We start from the raw sequence: 19462 nt of genomic DNA on the forward strand, positions 1-19462 counted from the left end.
GTGATCTTGCTTCCCAGCTGTGGGAATAATTTATTGAACAGTGGGCTCCTGCATTTGACATGAAAATTGCAACAAAAATGCACATGGTGATATCCATGACCATCTTAACCTTTAGATTATTGGCCCTCAATTGGCTGAAAAAACAGCCTCTGAATCCTGCTCTTAGCACCATTTTTTTTGGATTTGGCTCCCACTTCCCAAGTGGGTGGTGAAACCCAAGAAGCACAAGTTAAATAAGTTTTAAGCACAATACTTTCATCTATAAGATTGGGTTGGATTAGATAGAAAAATAATTTAAACTAAAATAATAATGAGGGAGAATGGGGACGAAGAAGGAAAGGAGCTAAAAATCGAAGCCAAGCTGAGCAGAAGTTTTTTAAAAATAATTTTAAATATTTTATTTAAAATGGTTTTAGGCACTTATTTTTGTAGGTTAATAAAACTACTCACATTTAATTATCCGTATTATTGTAATACTAGGGCTTGGTTCAGCACCATAATATACAGGCTGAAAGGATGTGGTTAGCTTAGGCAGCCTGAAATTTTCCCAGGATATGCAAAGTATAAAAAAGTTAAAACTCTCCCCTATGAACTATAAATGACACAATGCCCTCTTTACATGGATGTATTTTGGATGGCTTTCCTTCTCCCTTGGGCACGTTATTCTCTTGAGTTTGGAGGATCAAGCCTATGCACTATTTTATCAGCAGAATCAATACCATTCTCCAGTGGAGCAGCCAGGAAGCATACTTGAGAAGTATGGGAAAGATTCACAGCTTGCCCTGAAAACAGACCACAACAGGTCACTCAGAGGAAGGCAAACTATTAATAAAAGTCTGTTAAGGCTGCAATTTGAACTGTTTTCCCAGTTAGAGGTAACAAAGGCCATGCAGCTGAGATGTAAACTGCTGCTGGCAAAACACACACAAAAAATTATAATGGAACCTTATGAACAAAGCCATATAATTCAAGGTCCTATGTCATTACCAATTTTATTTCCCTTCTCCCTTCCCCGTGCACCATTTCCTCACAAAGAAGGAAAGCTGGCATGCCTCTCTCTAAGCAAAACACCTCAAGAAACCAGAGAGGAGGATGCTGCCATTGTATCAGTAAAGCAGGAGGTAGTAGCGATATTGGATAGGATAAAAATAGATAAAGAGGAGGTACTTAAAAGATTGGCAGTACTCAAAGTAGAAAAGTCACCCAGTCCAGATGGGATGCATCCTAGGTTAGAGGAAAGTAAGGGTGGAAATTGCAGAGGCTCTGGCCATAATCTTCCAATCCTCCTTAGATGTGGGGATGTGCCAGAGGACTGGAGGATTGTAAATGTTACACCCCTGTTCAAAAAAAGGGGAGAGGGATAAACCCGGCAATTACAGGCCAGTCAGCCTAACGTCGGTGATGGGGAAACTTTGAGACAATAATCCGGGACAAAATTAATTGAAACTTGGAAAAGTATGGGCTAATAAATGAAAGTTAGCACGGATTTGTTAAAGGAAAATCATGTTTGACTAACCTGATTGAGTTCTTTAATGGAAGTAACAGAGAGGGATGATGAGGGTAGTGTGGTTGATGCATATATGGACTTTCAAAAGGCATTTGATAAAAGTACCACATAATACACTTGTTAGCAAAATTAAAGCCCATGGGATTAAAGGGACAGTGGCAGCATGGATACAAAATTGGCTAAGGGACAGAAAGCAGAGAGTAGTGATGAACAGTTGTTTTTCAGACTGGAAGGAAGTGTTCCCCAGGGAGTCAGTATTAGGACCACTGCTTTTTGATATATATTAATGACCTGGACTTAGGTATGGAGGATATAATTTCTAAGTTTGCAGATGACAAGAAATGCAGAAATGTGGTAAACAACATGGAGTATAGTATCAGACTTCAGGAGGACATAGACAGACTGGTGAAATGGGCAGACACATGGCAGATGAAATTTAACGCAAATGATGATGCATTTTGGTAGGAAGAATGAAGAGAGGCAATATAAACTAAATGGTACAATTTTAAAGGGGTTGCACGAACAGAGAAATTTGGGGGTGCACATACACAAATCTTTGAAGGTGGCAGGACAAGTTGAGAAGGCTGTTAAAAAAGCATATGGGATCCTGGGCTTTATTAATAGAGGCATTGAGTACAAAAGCAAGGAAGTTATGCTAAACCTTTATAAAACACTGGTTAGGCCTCAGTTGGAATAGTGTGTTCAATTCTGGGCACCACACTTTAGGAAGGATATCAAGGCCGTAGAAGAGATTTACTAGAATGCTGCCAGGGATGAGGGACTTCAGTTATGTGAAGAGACTGGAGAAGCTGGGGTTGTTCTCCTTAGAACAGAGAAGGTTAAGGGGAGATTTGATAGGAGGTGTTCAAAATCATGAAGGGTTTTGACAGAGTGAATAAGGAGAAACTGTTTCCAGTGGCAGAAGGGTCGGTTACCAGAGGACACAGGTTTAAGGCGATGGGCAAAAGAGCCAGAGGTGATATGAGGAAACATTTTTTTTTACACAGCAAGTTGTAATGATCTGGAATGCACTGCCTGAAAGGGTGATGGAAGCAGATTCAATAGTAACTTTCAAAAGAGAATTGGATAAATACTTGAAGGGAAAAAAATTATAGGGCTACGGGGAAAGAGCAGGGAATGGGACTAATTGGATAGCTCTTTCAAAGAGCCGGTACAGGCACGATGGGTCGAATGCTGTGCTGTGACTACTATGATACTATGAACATGGGATTAAATTAATTACCTACTGTGCCTTTGTACAATGTATTGGCATTATATTTTCACCTACAGCATACCACCTCCGCCTCACAACTCCAAGGTAAAAGGTTTGTGGCTTGTATGATTGTCCAGAGGCAGTGTGTCATAGCTGAAAGTTATACCAATGCACTGTGTCACTCAGTTATGAGGAGTCATTGCAAATAATTGATGACAACTTTAAGGCTTCCACTCAACAACTAGGTTATCTCTGCTGGTTTACTACAATAGAAGAACTGCTCAATTGAATTATTGTCTTATATCTTATTATCATTTTTAAGAGTAGTTATCTAAATTGTTAAAACTTTGGTGACCTGAGTGAATGATAAATGCCTGTACGTGGAACTGGGAAAGCAGTAGGTGTTGACCTCTTTCTGCAGATGCACATTTTTTCAAGTTGAACAGTTGATTTTCCTTTTATTTCTCAGTTGAAACAATGACAATATTATTCTTATAATCTGACAAAAAATGTATGTAAAATATCACAGTATACACAGAAGCAGCAATATTCTCCTGCAACCCAGTTGGTGAAATAATTCTTCAAATCATGTGATACAACACCAATGAAAAGAAAGAACTTGCATTTATAAAGCGCCTTTCATGTTCTCAGGACGTCCCAAAGCACTTTAGAGCCAATGAATTGCTTTTGTTGTGCGGTCACTGTTGTTTTGTAGGCAAACACTGCAGCCAATTTGCGCACAGCAAAGTCTCACAAACAGCAAATGAGATAAACGACCAGATAATCTATTTTTGGTGGTGTTTGATGAGGGATTATTGTTGGCCACGACACTAGAACTCCCCTGCTCTTCAAATGGGGCGATGGGGTCTTTTACTTCTGCTTGAACAGGCAGATGAGGCCGCAGTTTAACATCACATCCAAAATATGGCATTTCTGACAACATAGCACTTCCTTAGTACTGCACTAAAGTGTCAGCCTAGATTATGTGCTCAAGTCAGAGAGTGGGGCTCAAACCCACAACCTTCTGACTCACAGGCCCATCATATCACATGATTTGTTCACCTGCAGTGCCACAACAACCCACCAGCAAAAGAAAGGTGGTGAAACAATAAGAAATCACTAAGTTTCTGCAAAGTATCCAGACCTGCACTCTGTGGAGCATGTTCCAGGGCAGCAGCACATCTTGTCATTTGACATTATCACAACATTCTGATGTGTTACAAGGCAGTAGTTTATTGCAGTTTATATTATATATGGTGATAATCCAAGACCAGTAGAAATAAACATATAACATGAGGAAGCATTCACATTTAATGACTTGATTTATTGCACATAAAAACCATGGGATAAATTCACAACCCCCTAGTCCAAGGAAGCACAGGATCAAGAATCAGTACTATAGAGTTACAGCCCTATCTCCAACCTGCGCTTCCTTTGAACGTAGTTCCCTTTTGAGAGCACAGAACTTACTCTCGTGTTTCAGTGCCAATGGTGTAAATGTTTGAATGATCCGACCAGGCACTTAATCACTCACTCAGAAATAACAAACAGTAAACTGTCTTGTGATGTCACTCAACCACTGACTCCACTGGACTGAGGTATTGTTTTTATTTTGCCAATAACTGATAGGAAGGGATTAGCAAGCATGTTTATAGAGGGCACTGTAGCTCATGGCTGCCAGGGTATTGCTATAATTATTCCTTTTTTTTGCGCATGACTAATGCTATCCAGAACTGGCACTGGTTTTGCTCATAGCTGCTAGCACAGATCTGTTAGTTAGTTGCTTGCCACCAAAAAACGCATTGCATCCAGTTTAAATAGCAGTATGATGGTGGAATAAAAGTCACAGCTCCAAAAATTTAGCATTGTGTAAATCCTCCTGAACTGCTCCCTCCAAGGTCTTCAGACAGGTTTCATACCAGTGAGAGTCTGAAAGCACCCCATTATGCGCTAGATGCATATTTAAAGCCAGCATCTTTATTGTAGAAGAAAGTTAGCAACTGATGTCCAAAGGCGGAGATCAACATCACAAGGCAAATAAAAGGCACAGACAGTGGCAGTCGGTAGGGAGGGTAGTTTCTAAATATGCTGGGAACCAAGCTTAAGGCTTTTTACAACCAGAATGTGAAGGAACTCCACTAACAGCCTGCACAAGCGGTGATGAAGGCAGCAATCTGCAGCAGAGGGGATGGCTTTAATTAGATGTATTTTCCTCCATTTGCTACATTAGCGCAAATTCAGCGTGAGTGCAAGCAGGGATTCAAATGAGAGCTTATGAAATTAAAAAAATTAAAACACAGACTGATCTCGCTCAAATGGGATGCCAAAAAATTTGAGACCACAGATTTGGTACACTGCTTAAGAGGTTATGTTATTAATCACAAACACACAATTCAACATTTGTATTATGTTCACTTGTATTGTATAAATAGCAGTCACTTCAAATTGAATGAAAATCTTAACTCCTTGAGATCATTAGTCAGTGTCTATTACAGCATCAAGTATGCGTTTCAGTTTAAATAATACTGAAAGGAACCCACCAGAGTCCGATGAGACAGTCCCTTATGTTTTTAAGGAAGGCAAAGAGCTGCAACTGGCCATAAAGGATCAGGTGTACTGAGAGAGAAACAAGATCAGAATTATTTACAAGCTGCTAGTTTTCAGCTCACCAAAGCTGGAAAGTAATTTGTCTCAGGCTAGTCAGTTTGTGGAATATTTCAGCCCTATTTCTGTAACATGCCAAATACACATACCATTCTGTGTTATTCCTTGTGGGTTATGCTAGTAATCATGCACAAATGGAAAGTTTACACCATGGTTATTTTGTTTTTAATAAATTTAGTGTACAAGAGAAAAATCACATGAATTCAATTAAAACCTTCTGAAATCCTTAACTTACTGGGGCATAATTTAGTGTCTTTGATACTTAAATGCAGCATGTGCAACTTCCAGCTTGCCTAGTATCAGAAGGAACCAAGAGTCGGATAAAAATCCCTCAGTAAATTTTCTGAAGTTGTGTTACTTAGGTGATAAACTGGTGCAAAAGAAATTTCAAGTGTTTGGCCATAGAATCATAAAATGTTCCAGCACAGAAACAGGCCATTTGTCCCAACAAGTCTGTGCCCATGTTTTTCCTCAAGACACCTAGTCTAATCCCACTCTCTTGCTCGCCCTCCAAACCATTTAATATTTCACCTCGTTTAATCCCACTTTCCTGCTTGCACCTCATACCTTTTAATATTCCTCTTTTTCAAGCAGCTATCTAATTTTTTTTAATAAAAAGAATTTATGAACTCTGCTTCAACAACAGTCTGTGGCAAAGAATTCAACATTCTAACTACCCTTTGAAATTTTTCAATCCCCTCTATTTCTGCGATTATCTTAAATTTGTGCTCTCTCATTACCTTCATAATCTTGATGACCTCTTATCAGGTCACCCTTAATCTTCTCATCTTGCAAAAATCAGCCCCAACTTCTCAACTCTCTCTTCATAATGATATCTCCTCATCCCTGTTAACATTCTAGTGAATCTATGCTGTGCCTTTTCCATTGCTTTCATATCCTTCCTATAATGGGGTGTCCAAAGCTGTACAGAATATTTCAATTCAGCCTGACTGAGACCTTGTACAAGTTGAACATCATTTTCTGAACTCTGCCTCTAGATAAAAAAAAGGATTCTGTTTACCTTTTTTATGGCTTTATTCACTTGCACTGCCATCTTTAATGACCTGTGTATCCGCACACCAATGTCCCTCTACTCCTCTATTCCCTTTAAAATTTTACTATTTACGATGTATTTCCTTTTCCCTATTCTTATTTTCAAAATGTAATGCTTCATATTTTACTACACTGAACTGCATCTGCCACTTGTCTGCCCACCTTCTAGCCTATGCTCTCCTGCGGTCCTTCACCATCGGTTACTGAAGAGATACAATTGGGAGAATTCTACAGTTCCAAACAGGCCCATTATTTAAAAGGAACCCAGCACTTGAGGACAAAAGAATGTTTCTGAAATTTGGTTGAAATACAATGATATGTTTTTAAAATGACTGGTGACATTAGCATTTGCAGCACCATAATCATGTGTACTACTAAGCACAAACTATCAAATTTGTAAAAATATAAACCACATTTTTTTTTTTTAAAAACAGAATTTTCTTGTCATATTATTTTGTTTTTAATGACAAAGCAACACAGGATTCTAGACATTTTAAGAACCTGTAGGACTCACCACCTGTTGCCAGTATTCCTCATTCTGCGCCAGCTAGGCAAACCAGAATCAAAAAGCAAGGTGACCAGAATAATCAAAATGAAGGTTGAATGAGACATAAGCTTATGAACCTCTTAGCGATTTGAATACAGAGCCGCAAAACTGAAAAATGTACTTACTTTGTTATTATTACAGAGTTCTGAGAACTGCTCTGGGGATGCTCCATTGGACCTAATTTTCATAGTAATAAAAAGGCATGTTATACCACCTAGGTGTGTAACATACAGTGTTAATAATCCACTTGAAACATATAGTATGGCACAATCCAGAATATAATCAAAGAAGTAACATTACCTACATTGTACGGTCTTTCTCATTCTTCAAATAAAAGTATCCTTCACATACCTCAGGAGTGAGTCGAGATTACCTACATGTACACAGTCCCTTTGGACGTTTCACTTTGATGATGTTGCCCATGAGCTTTTCCCTTCCAGTGCCCTATAGTGATACCATTAATTTGATGCATACATTTTCTACAGCAAGCAGAACAAAGCATAATACATGATAAAACACCATGATAATATTGTGCTATGTGGAAGGACAAACACATGTTACATAATGATGGTTTATTTTTATGATATTTCAACAATAAATGCTGTAAGCATGAGGAGTGGCCATCTACCATCATAAACACCTGGTCACATTTCACAAAATACTTAGTACAGACAGACATTTGCGATCAAAGTGACAACGGTTTTGCAAGAGAGAAAATCCGAGGACGAAGAATTCAGCCTGACTGAACAGCAGCACCACTCTGCGCTACAACGAAAAAGAACTGGCACATTTGCAAAGGGGAGGTGCCCTTATACAGTACATGAAAAAAGTATCGCATGCATGCTATTCCAGAAGCAGGTGCCAAAAAAGTCTCTCAAAAGGAATATATCCATAATTGTTTTCCTTGGCTGACGATCTGGGCTTATTCCTATTGTATGTAATAATACTGAATGAGACAGAATAGTCAAACTGTGCAGCTGTCATATGAACAAAGTCTAGAATATGTTCCAATGACAAGAGGTATAGATCCATAAAATGTAAACTTTCAGGATTTCTCTCTACTACAGTAGAAGAAAAATCTGTCCAACCAATGCATTGATACTTCCTTTCCCAATCGACATATTGCAACATGTGTTGAATGATTTTGTTTGAATTGACTACTTCTTTGTGCCCACAGCTTTACAAAGTGAAACCAGACCTAAAAATGTTATATTAAATAAAACTTTTAAGATATAAATTGATATTCAAGCCCAGCCAAATTGGTCTGCAAGGTTTTCTATGGGTTTGAAGTACAAATTGCCAGAATGTAGCTTTAGCTCCTATGGTGCAGTGGGTAAACGCACAGTATAGTATTGCACTAAATTTATATATGCCAGGAAGTAGATTTACCCCTGGTTTGTACTGCTAGTCAGTTAGACTGGCAGTGAGAGCATTACAGCTAGTTGCAGCTCCATCAGCTAGAAAGGGGATGGGGGAGGGGGGGAAATGGAGTGTCAGCCAGAATTGCTTTGCATTAATGGTCAAAAAGCTGAATGACTCACTGCCAAACATAGTTCTCCGACCAAATAAGTGTACTGGTTGATCTGCAATTCCGATTTTCCTTCCGAGGCCGGAAACCATTGGAAAAGATTTGGCATCCAGATACAAAAGCTGCGATTAGGATTTCAAGGTAGTTTTTGTATTGCCACATGTAGATCCCACAGTACTAGCAGCCTCAACGTATTAGAAAACCACTTCTACTTGAAGTGCTTCTGTACAGAATGGGGCATTAATTTAGAAATCTTCATTGTGAGGGCTCTGTGCATGAATCAAACTTCCATCATTTCACGGCACATTATATTGGTTCACAATCCCTTCCTATCTTGATACCTCATTCAGAGTGATGGACTTAGCAGAAGATAGTTTTTCCATCTATTTTTGTAAGGTAATCCATCCTTTAATTTACAAGACTTACCTTTGTTAAATATCCGTTTCAAGTCCTCAACCCTGCAGTTGCAGTGAATCTCATATTCCAGGCCCCGATATGAGCTAACTTGTCTTTCAGATCCCAGATACCAAAAGGTGGGCATCGTAGTCTTCCAGTTTGCGCAGGGTTTGTTTTTAAAAAAAACAATTCTACTCCAGTTTCTATTAGTAAAATGCAGTACACCTTTTTTTGTTATTTCTGAAACCAACATCAGTTGCTCGAAACAATAGCAACATTAAAGACCTTTCAAATTACCAATTTCAGAAAAAAATTGTCTATACAATGGGACACCCCTTATCCAAACACCACTTAACTGAACTGGCTGGACCTCCCAGCATACCCTGCTTACATAACAATTGCTGTGCTGAATATCATATGACATTAGAATTAAGTTATCTGAATTATTCACTTTTATAACCTTGGTATTGCCTAAACCTAGATAAATCGTGTCCCACAGTATACATGCTGAAGGTCAAGAAAAGTCTGTTGTGAGGGTGGGGAAAGAATACTTTCTGTTCAATTTTGCTGCAGCAGCTGAGACTCGTCATTTTGAGTTTCCTTCCCTGCGTTAGCTGTTCAGTGAGTCAAGTTATGGAGAAGAGTTAAGGGAGGTGTAAAAGGTATGGTTGAAGAGGTAGATTATGAGGGTTTTGAAAATGAAGGGATTTAGGAGCAGAGTTCCAGAGGATTCTGACACCAATGATGGAAAGGATTGGCGGGGGGGGGTGCAGGGAAGAATGCACAGTAGACCAGAGTCAGAAGAGTGGTGGATGCAGGCTGAAACAGAGCTGGAGGTGCTTTGTGAGTGGGACTTAGCGAAGAATAGGATGCAGACAGCAAAACTGCAGTTTATGTAGTGGAGCTTGGGAGGGTGGCAGAGACATTTCCACTAAACTGTTGACCACCCAACTTCCCTTCCTGGCCTTATATTAATTGACATTGTAACTGGTTCCCCCTCCCTTTAAAAAAACTGCTGTCATCACCCCCCTCCTCAACTTCTGTGTCCTTGAAAATTACCACTCCATCTCCAACCTCCCTATCCTCTCCAAACTCGTTGAATGTGTTCTTGCCTTCCAAATCCGTACCCATCTCTGCTGCAAGTCTGTCTGAATCTCTCCGAAATGGTTTCTGCCCCAACCACAGTTACAAACGACATTCTCTTGTGACCATGACCATTGGTGCATTATCCCGCCTCGTCCTCTCTGTAACCTTTGATAAGTCAACCACACCATCCTCCTCCAACGCCTCTCTGTTGTCCAGTTTGGTGGGATTTCCCTGCTTGGTTCCACTTTTACCTAACTAAAGTAGCCAGAGCATCTACAGAAATAGCTTCTCTTCCTACCCTCCACACTGTTCGCAGCCTCAGCATCCAATACAACCTGAGCTGAGTTTCTGACCTCATATGCTCTCCATCACAATGACCGCCGACTTCCACCTCCGTAAGATCGCCCACCTCAGCCCATCTGCCAATGAAACCTTCATCCATACCTCGGTCATCTTCAGACTCCATTATTTCACTGCTCTCCTGGTTAGTTTCCCATCCTCCATACTCAGTAAATCAGCTTATCCAAAACTCTACTACCTGCTCTCTATCCCACACAAGTTCTAGTTAACCTTTTTTCTTATTATGTCCTTGTGAAGCACTTTGCAACATTTTTCTAAGTTAAAGGCATTACATAAATGCAAGTTGTTGTTGAGACTATTGGCGAGTACACCCTCCATGATGGAGGGTTTCATCATGCCAACTAATGGGGTGGATACCCATCTTATGCTCTTTCCCAAAGCTTAATCCCCTCAATAATACACTATCAAATACCATATTCTCACACACACCACTTTTTTGAACACAAAAAATTGTTTTAAGTTCTGGGTCTATCTATAAACAAAGACTTAGCTTTCCGATAGTCTTGGTAGCTTCTCCAACTTACCACACAAGCACCTACATAGGGATGCTAAGACATGATCAGCATGAATGGAGATGTTAAAATTGGTACCAGGAGACATGTAATAGTACTGGTAAAACTGGTATTAGTAGAAAGCAGCAACATCAGGAGTACACTAAAGTTAGAAAGTTGTAAATTTTGCAGAAAATGAAGTCAATTGTGTTGCTGCGCACGAATTTGACCTGAATGAGAAAAATGCAGTTGGAGAAAACTGAAAGACAAGCTCTTCATGACAAAGTGTTTCTAGGTCACAATTATGAGGCCCACCAAGAAATTAAGCACAGGGTGAAACAGTTTGTGCAAGAGATGTGAAAAAAAATAGCTATGCAGTGACAATCGAGGGTATTCAGACAAAAGCACCGAAGGGCTGGAGAAGGTTGCAGAGATAGGATGAGCAAGGCCATGAAGGATTTGTAAACAAGGACAGGGATGATAGTGAGTGGCACTTGGTGTGGAAGAGGATGCAAGCTGCAGAGTTTTGGAAGAGTTTATGGAGGGTTGACTTCAAGAGGCTGGCAAGGAGAGAATTGGTGAAGTCAAGTCCAGAGGTAATGAAAGTGAAGACAAAGGATTTCAGCAGCAGGAAGGGTGAGTTAAGGGCAGAGGTGGGCAATGATGTGGAGGTGGAAGTAAAGAGCCATGGTGATGCATACCACATAGGGTTTGAAGCTGAGCTCATGGTCAAACAGTTGACATTGTGCATCTTATGATTCAACCTGAGCAAGCAGCTGGAGAGGGGAAGGAAGTCAGGGGGTAAGAGTCTTTGGTGGGCACTGAACAAGTTGGCTTTGGCCATCACAATTTTAAATTGGAGGTAGTGTAGGCTCACCCACGACTAGATGTCAGACAAGCAGTCCGACAACATAGAAGTGATTTTGAAGTCAAAGATGGTGGTGGAGAGGTAGAGCGGGGTGCTACCAACACACATATAGAACTTGAACCCATGCTTGTGGATGCCGCTGTAGGGCAACGTGTAAACAAGAAAAACGAGGAACGTTAGAGAGACTTTAAGGAGGACGAGAAGTGATAATGTTATAGACACAAGGGATGTTGTGGGCAGGACAAAAGCTGGACTGAAAGGATTCAAATAGGGAACTATGGGAGGGGTAAGTATGAAGCTAGGTGGCAGCGATGCATTCAAGGACTTTGGAGAGGAAACTAGCTATGTAGCAGTAGCTGGAGTGGACACGAAGGAACATTGCCAGTGAGCACTGGGACGAGGAAAGTCATTGAATGATCAGAAGTTGGGTGGGGAGGAAATCAAGAAAGCAAAAGGTGGATCTGAGATGGGGGAAAAAAAAATCAAAGAGAGTGATTAAGTTCGGGCCAGCAGCTAGCACTTGCTAAATGACAAGTTAATGGAATACCAGGACTACATCATAAGGCTGTGTAAACAGTAGGATTGCTATATCTTAGGCCAAATGGTCAATACAGATGTAATTCCCATGTTCTATGATATGCTGAGCAACACCATAATGAATGTAGCTGTAAATAAAATACTGAAGCATGTTTTGCTAAACAAGTACCACAACTGGCTTTACATGGGAAATAGTAAGGACACCAAAAGAACACCTGACGAAACCTACCAAAAGAACACCTGAAGAGCTTCAGATGCTGCAGTGGACACTTGGATGTGTGGCAACAGGCCAAACTGAAATCCTTTCAGCAGGGATATAAGTTTCTGTGTGTCCAATAACATGGATGGAAGTAAGGATTCTCTGCTTGATTATGATCTAGCTAGTAAAACACCAGCTCCAATGAATATGGCTATAACGGTAGTTTGCTTTTCCTTTCTGGTAAAGTAGTACCCCAATACTAGAAAATCTGGGTATACATAGTAACGTTTCTCCCCCTCAATGGCAGTACCTCATTTTGATTTTTCTTGACAGCTGTAGTGGAGCATATTGTTTACAGTACAGTTTCCAGTTTGTCATTGCAATTATTAAAGTTATGTTTAAAACTGTAAATGTGTTTTGCAGGGTTATTTTCATGGGTGGAGTTGCAGCCTATATGCACATCAGTATGGTAAAGCTGTAACTTTTAAGTATGTATAACTAGGCAGGGCTGTAGCCCATTGTACTCCAAGAAATAGAAGCATTTATTTACAGATGCATTGCCGTTGGATCTTTCCTTAAAAGTGACCCAACACTTAATCACAAAAAACTGACCAGGAAAAACATTTTCAAAAACCATCAATTTAATAATCCAATCGGAGTGAACCAAACACCATTGTTTATTATTCTGTAAATTAACTTCATGGTTTGTTGATTCATTATGACTGGGTGAGTCATTCCAGTTTACATACTGTACGAGGAATCTCAAACGTGCTCCCGGGCCTTTAGGCCTTGACTTCCAGCTACAAATTAAAGGGACCCCCAGCCAAACTAACTCACCCTCATTCCATACACTGTGTACACAATAACATTTTAGAATAATCCCACTGAGCCCAAAACTTTAACATTAACCAACCAGGGATGGGATTACCAACACAGGTCAGCTGCTTCCTTCATAGCTCCAACCCAGAGGGGCTCAATGCAGGTCCTCCCAGTCAAGGGTAACTTCACAAGGAACATTAACAAGCTCCTCCCAGCCAAAAGGAACTGTTAAAATCATACCAATAATTTAAAATCCTATATTTTATGCAGAGTATGTGATTTCTTTGTGAATTAAAAAAAATTCAAAATTATGCAACTCAGTAGAAGCACCAAGATTTATGTGAATTTTGAAGTTAAAAGTAAAAAACAATATTTTCTTCTTTTCTAAAGATGACTCATTGGAGATGGTTCTATGAGCAATGAGCACCCTCCAATACTTCACCTAGGTTTTGGACCCATCACTCCATTTTTTTGAATGGTGTCTGGAACTTCCTAAAAGTGAAAACTTGAGGACAAAAGTCAATTTTTCCCCAGTTACTTCTTTTAAAACAGAAACTACAGTAAAGGGGCCAAGACCAAATTGGAGATATCAACAAAATTGTAAAGAAAAAGAGCTAAATCAGGAGGTAGTGATGAGTTGATACTAAGCTTGGGTTGAAAAAGTCTGAAGATTGGCATCTGATAGGTGAGCCCTCTCTCACCTCTAGCATCCAATCTCTCTCTCGCAAGTTTCCTTACCTTTCTCTATTTTATTGATAGGGTCAATACGCCTCTGAACTAAATATAAATAGCCAGATACACCTTTCTACGTATTCTTTCCCTCTTTGCATCCCCAAAAAGTGTTGAAATCAAGACTCGTTGCACAGTCCCCTACTTTTACTCACATGTGTCTTCTGATGTGGAGGCATTAGTTATTAAGGTTACTAAGATTTTCAATTCATTTTTATCAGCAGCAAAACATCAGAATTTGAGCCATGATCCCACCTTTAACCTGTCCAGTCTTGGATTTTCCAAAATGTCACAATCCTAACCAACCCACTGGGGCCCCTCCCAAAAAGTGGATATTCTTACTACATTAACCTGGACAGTGAACACAGAGTGTAAACCAGCTATTCAACTATGGGGGAGGGAGTCATCAGTCAGGCCGGATACTATTCACACCCTACATCCATTTCCAGCAAGGGTTTCAAGCGAGTGATCAGGAACAACAACCGTGGCTTATTTCCCCCTCCCCAACTCAGAAGTACAGAGGTGAATTATGCATCCCTGAGATCAGCTAACTCACCAGATTGGAATTGAACCCGGAACGCTCCTGGTCTGTTGAATGTCACTTTTAAAAAAACTTCCCATATTTTAATTGAGTTGGCAAATTTTTATCAGTCCTCTGTTTTCTTCATTTAACAGCTCTGTATAGTACATGATGCATATGCAAATATCAAGAATTTGGGCATTATTATGCTAATTCAGCTCTGGCTACTCAAATTGAGTCTGCACCTACTAGTGTTCTTTTAATCTCATTTTAAATTGACCTTGCCCATAGTACAACAATTAATTTTTGTATTTTTGAGCATGGTGGGCATGTTGTTTTAAAGGAAAAGTTATTCTCTTTGTATGCTTTGGTAAATATTTTCAGTGCACGGAAAGAACACAATGCTCACTTTTTATAGAAAAGTTGAACATTTGACTTTAGCTAATACTTCAGAAAAAATCTATTAAAAACATGTATATCACAAAGGTGATGTCACTCAATGGTGGATGCAAATTGCACATTCCACATCATTAATCCTGATCCTTGTCCATCTGGCATTATAAATTAAACGCCATCTTCTCTTAACTAAATCAATAAGTTATTTACAGCATGGTATGGCACTAACCCATACAGACCAGGAAGTTCCAGCGTTTAGTCCCCGTTTTGCTGAGTTAACCAATCTCTGTTGTTGTGCCACTGGAGGTGCTATCAGCCTTCATTCTCATGCTAGGGAGAGGAAAATCTGATCTGGGTTTCCACTCCTGATTGCCATTTACGATAAGCATACAAGAACAAGTGATGCCTTCATGATTCAATAGCTTACCAACACTCATGCCTAGGCGCAGCTTCAGGAGAGGAAGGGTATAGAAAAAAAATGCAGAGAAAGTCAAAATAAACTTCCATTTTCTGTACTTCCATCTCACAGCTGAAAACATGACCACGGTCTGCTGTATTTCTCACCAGGAACTTAGACTTGAAGACCCAAGACTGAAGATCTCAAGATTAAGATTGATAGATTTTTGGACACCAAGGGAATCAAGGGATAAGGCAGGAAAGTGGAGCTGAGGTCAGCCATGATCTTATTGAATGGCAGAGCAGGCTCAAGAGGCCATATGGCCTACTCCTGCTATTTCTTATGTTCTTACCCCAATGCCTACATCAAAAGATAACAGCTAAACTCAAGATATAAGCTCCTGGACCAATGATACCAACTCCTCACTTCCTATGGATTCTAACCTAGCTCTGCTTGAATGCAGCAGTTTTAGAACAGAGGTTAGCAATGCTGTGGCTATCACAGGGACCTATACACTGGAAAATCATTTAGAAGCAGAGGTGCAACAGACTCACATAAGAGAGGGTTGCATGCAAAGATAATAGCTTTCAGCTTGAGGTGTTGTAGTTTTCCACACTTTCTTCCTTCTTCTGTAGAATCCTCACTGGAGGAGTGCAGAATGACATGAAAACACACAACCAAAATTGTTCAGTATATTTTATAAGAACATAAGAAATAGGAGCAGGAGTAGGCCAATCGGCCCCTCGAGCCTGCTCTGCCATTCAATAAGATCATGGCTGATCTGATCCTAACCTCAAATCTAAATTCATGTCCAATTTCCTGCCCGCTCCCCGTAACCCCTAATTCCCTTCACTTCTAGGAAACTGTCTATTTCTGTTTTAAATTTATTTAATGATGTAGCTTCCACAGCTTCCTGGGGCAGCAAATTCCTCTGAGTGAAGAAGTTTCTCCTCATCTCAGTTTTGAAAGAGCAGCCCCTTATTCTAAGATTATGCCCCCTAGTTCTAGTTTCACCCATCCTTGGGAACATCCTTACCGCATCCACCCGATCAAGCCCCTTCACAATCTTATATGTTTCAATAAGATCGCCTCTCATTCTTCTGAACTCCAATGAGTAGAGTTCCAATCTACTCAACCTCTCCTCATATGTCCACCCCCTCATCCTCGGGATTAACCGAGTGAACCTTCTTTGTACTGCCTCGAGAGCAAGTATGTCTTTTCTTAAGTATGGTGTCTTTTCTTAAGTATTTTCTCTCGTTCTTCCAACTAATTTGTTTTCCTTTATATCTATTCTGTAAAACTCAAGCACTGGAGCTGAATGAAAACAAAAGAATCCAAAGGAAACCACTATGGTCCAGTCACCGCATAAAGCAGGTTGTGTGGAAGGAGCAGGCAACTGCTGAGAAAACGTCAACTGGTCACCAGCATCAAATCCAGGGGTAGTTTAATTGAAATTGAGATTTATCAAATCACCAATCAAAATTATTTGTTGTATTATCTGCTTCTTGTGATTTTGATCAGGGCCTGAAAAAAAGACTAATAAATAAGATCCAGAATAAAAGACGGCAGAGAAATCAGTAACCTGAACCTACGTGAATCCTCTAAGATCACCACTGAGGTTTATCCTAGTTCTTGACTGACCTCCATATTCTAATATGGGGAGACTGCAGTATATGCTCCAGCCTAGATGGTATCCAAGGTAAACAGACACTGGGAATGTTCTAAGAAAGTAAATTATAACATTTTGGTTAATGAAAACAGATCAATAAGGCTTGCTGGATCAGTGACTGACTCCTTGTGCATTGGCCTTGAAGTACTTTTGTACAGACTTCCGTGAGTCTCTACAACCAAACTGTCCATGGGATTATTTTTCCAGCCTAAATTCAAAAAGCTCATGCTCAGTATACATTAGTGACCTATTGTTTTGGAACATAGCAAAATAATGTGAACAGGACTATTAACTTCCCTAGCCCCAAACCTGTTCTCTGATCCAAGAAATTGATTCCTTTGAACACAAGAACTTTCTGGACAGCCTCACTTTCAGCAACTCAGCAGAATCTTAATAATTAATTGGAACAAAAATGGGTTTCAATCTAAAATAATAGGGTTATACTATTCTCCTACTGCCTTACTAGTTTTATGTCTTCAAACGCCTCAGCTGCTCAACACCCAATCTTATCCACTACTACTGAATATTCCATTCAACACTTTTTAGATGCATGTCCTCAGTGCACAGCAATCACTATATCTTGATCTTCATATTCTTCAATGGGGCAATGAAAATGTTCTTTAAAAAAGTTCCTCCTGGTCTCTTCAGTCCCTCTCAGTTACTTTATTTTGCTGTTGTAATCTTTCTATTTATGCAGTCATCTCTCATTCCATTTATGTAACCCTGTACATTGTTTCTCTCTCTATCCTCACTGTATTGAGATCAAGACTCCTCCTCGTTCCTTCCCAGGACCTCATAGCTATGGAACTTCTTACCTCCCTCATTCCTTTTTCCTACATCTAAAGGCTTTCAAACCCCAAGCTTGGTATCTATTCTTTACTTCGCCAACTGAGGGGTTTCCTGAGCTAGGAGTCTTGACACTTCATCTTTGTTGCCCAAGTGTATAACTGTATGTAGTGTTTTTTTTAGAATATAAAGAGTCTCATTACCTCCACACAGAAATGTTTTACCGTAAGCGGGTGGTCAACAGCTTTCAGAGCTAGATGCTGTTTCCCAAAATGCTTTCAATGTTTAATTTTTTTTGGGATATTTGCAACGCTGGTACGGTAGCATTTATTGCCCATTTCTGGTTGCCCTGACGTAGTCAGCCTTCCTGAACTGCTGCAGACCTTGTGGTATTTGTTCTCCCACAATGTTATTAAGTAGGGAATTCCAGGATGTTGACCCAGAGACAATACATGTCCTCAAGTCAGAATAGTGGGCATCTTGGAGAGGAACTTGAAAGTGATCTTGTCCTTCTCAGTGGTAGAAGTCCCAGAGGGGTGCTCAGTGCCTCCTGTAGATCATACATACTGCAGTCAGAGGGCCGGTGTTGGATATGGAGGCCAGTGGCAAGGGCACTGCTCTGTGCTGGATAGTGCGAGCTTTGTTGCGGCTACAACCCATCATTTTCACCCAGTGGTGAGTTTTTCAACACACTCCTGAGTTGGGCCTTGTAGATGGTGGAGAGGCTTTAGGGAGTCAGGAGGTTAGCCACTCTTGCAGCCCTAATGTTGATATGATTGGTCTACTTCAGCTTCTAGTCAACGGTGACACCAAGATGTTCATGGTGGGTGACATGGCCAGAATCATTGGAGGTTAAGGGGATAAAGACTAAGCTTCTCTTGTTCAAGACAGACAGTCATTGCTTACCACTTGTCAGCTGAAGCCCAGATGTTATCTAGTCCCTGCTGTAGGCTGGCATGGGCTACTTCATTACCAGAGGAGTTGTACACTGTGGAATAATCAGCAAACAGCCCCACTCCTGGCCTTATGACAGAGGTAAGGTCATTGATGAAGCAGCTGAAGATGATTGGGCCGATGACACTTCCCAGAAGAACTCTTGCAATGATGGGCAGTCATCACAACTACAGAACAACCACCACAAATGTGCATCAGGTATGAGTAACCACTCGACATCCCACTTCAATTTTGCTAGGGCTCCCTGATGCCATACCCTGTTGAATGCTGCCTTGATGTTGAGGGCAGCTACTCTCACCTCTCCTCTGGCATTCAGCTCTTGGATGCACATCTGGATCAAGGCAGAGATGAGGTCTGAAGCCAAGGAGTTCTGATGGAACCTGAACTGAGTGGTGAGCAGCTTATTGGTGACTTAAGTGCTGACATTTTCATGAAGATGGTATCACTATGATAAAAGTATTTTGTAGCTTTGATTTTGTTTGAGAACCACCACCAGAAGAACCGTTCTACATTCCAATTTTGCATCATGGCACATTTTTCATGACAACATTGCACCTGTGGTTCATCCATCATAGCTGAAGCAGAGAATTAATACAGCTCTTCCGTGCCTAATTTATGGAAGATCACAAAGGAGGCTAAAGAGGAAAATAATTCCAAGTGCAGGATTAAGGAGTTGTGATTTCAGGAATAGCATTGAAGGGAAAGTCCAAAATGGAAACTACTTGGGCACTGAACTCAGAGAT

General features: G+C 40.3%; 1 protein-coding gene across 10 annotated transcripts in view; it reads right to left on the reverse strand.

The window, feature by feature from the left end:
• The window catches only part of LOC137307197 (zinc finger CCCH domain-containing protein 10-like), an 80644-nt gene that overhangs the window by 19775 nt on the left and 41407 nt on the right, over positions 1-19462 (reverse strand). The window contains exons 2-4 of one of the 10 annotated variants that reach the window (XM_067976578.1): positions 7110-7161; positions 6952-6984; positions 5261-5336 (exon numbers count right to left, since the gene is read on the reverse strand). The exons of 8 other annotated variants lie outside the window; for them this stretch is intronic. The gene's annotated coding sequence lies outside the window, so the exon portion shown is untranslated. The remainder of the gene's footprint in view (positions 1-5260; positions 5337-6951; positions 6985-7109; positions 7162-19462) is intronic. One more of the 10 variants, XM_067976579.1, reaches the window with a different exon arrangement.

This window comes from Heptranchias perlo, chromosome X, assembly GCF_035084215.1.
Source record: "Heptranchias perlo isolate sHepPer1 chromosome X, sHepPer1.hap1, whole genome shotgun sequence".
Classification (NCBI taxonomy): Eukaryota; Metazoa; Chordata; class Chondrichthyes; order Hexanchiformes; family Hexanchidae; genus Heptranchias; species Heptranchias perlo.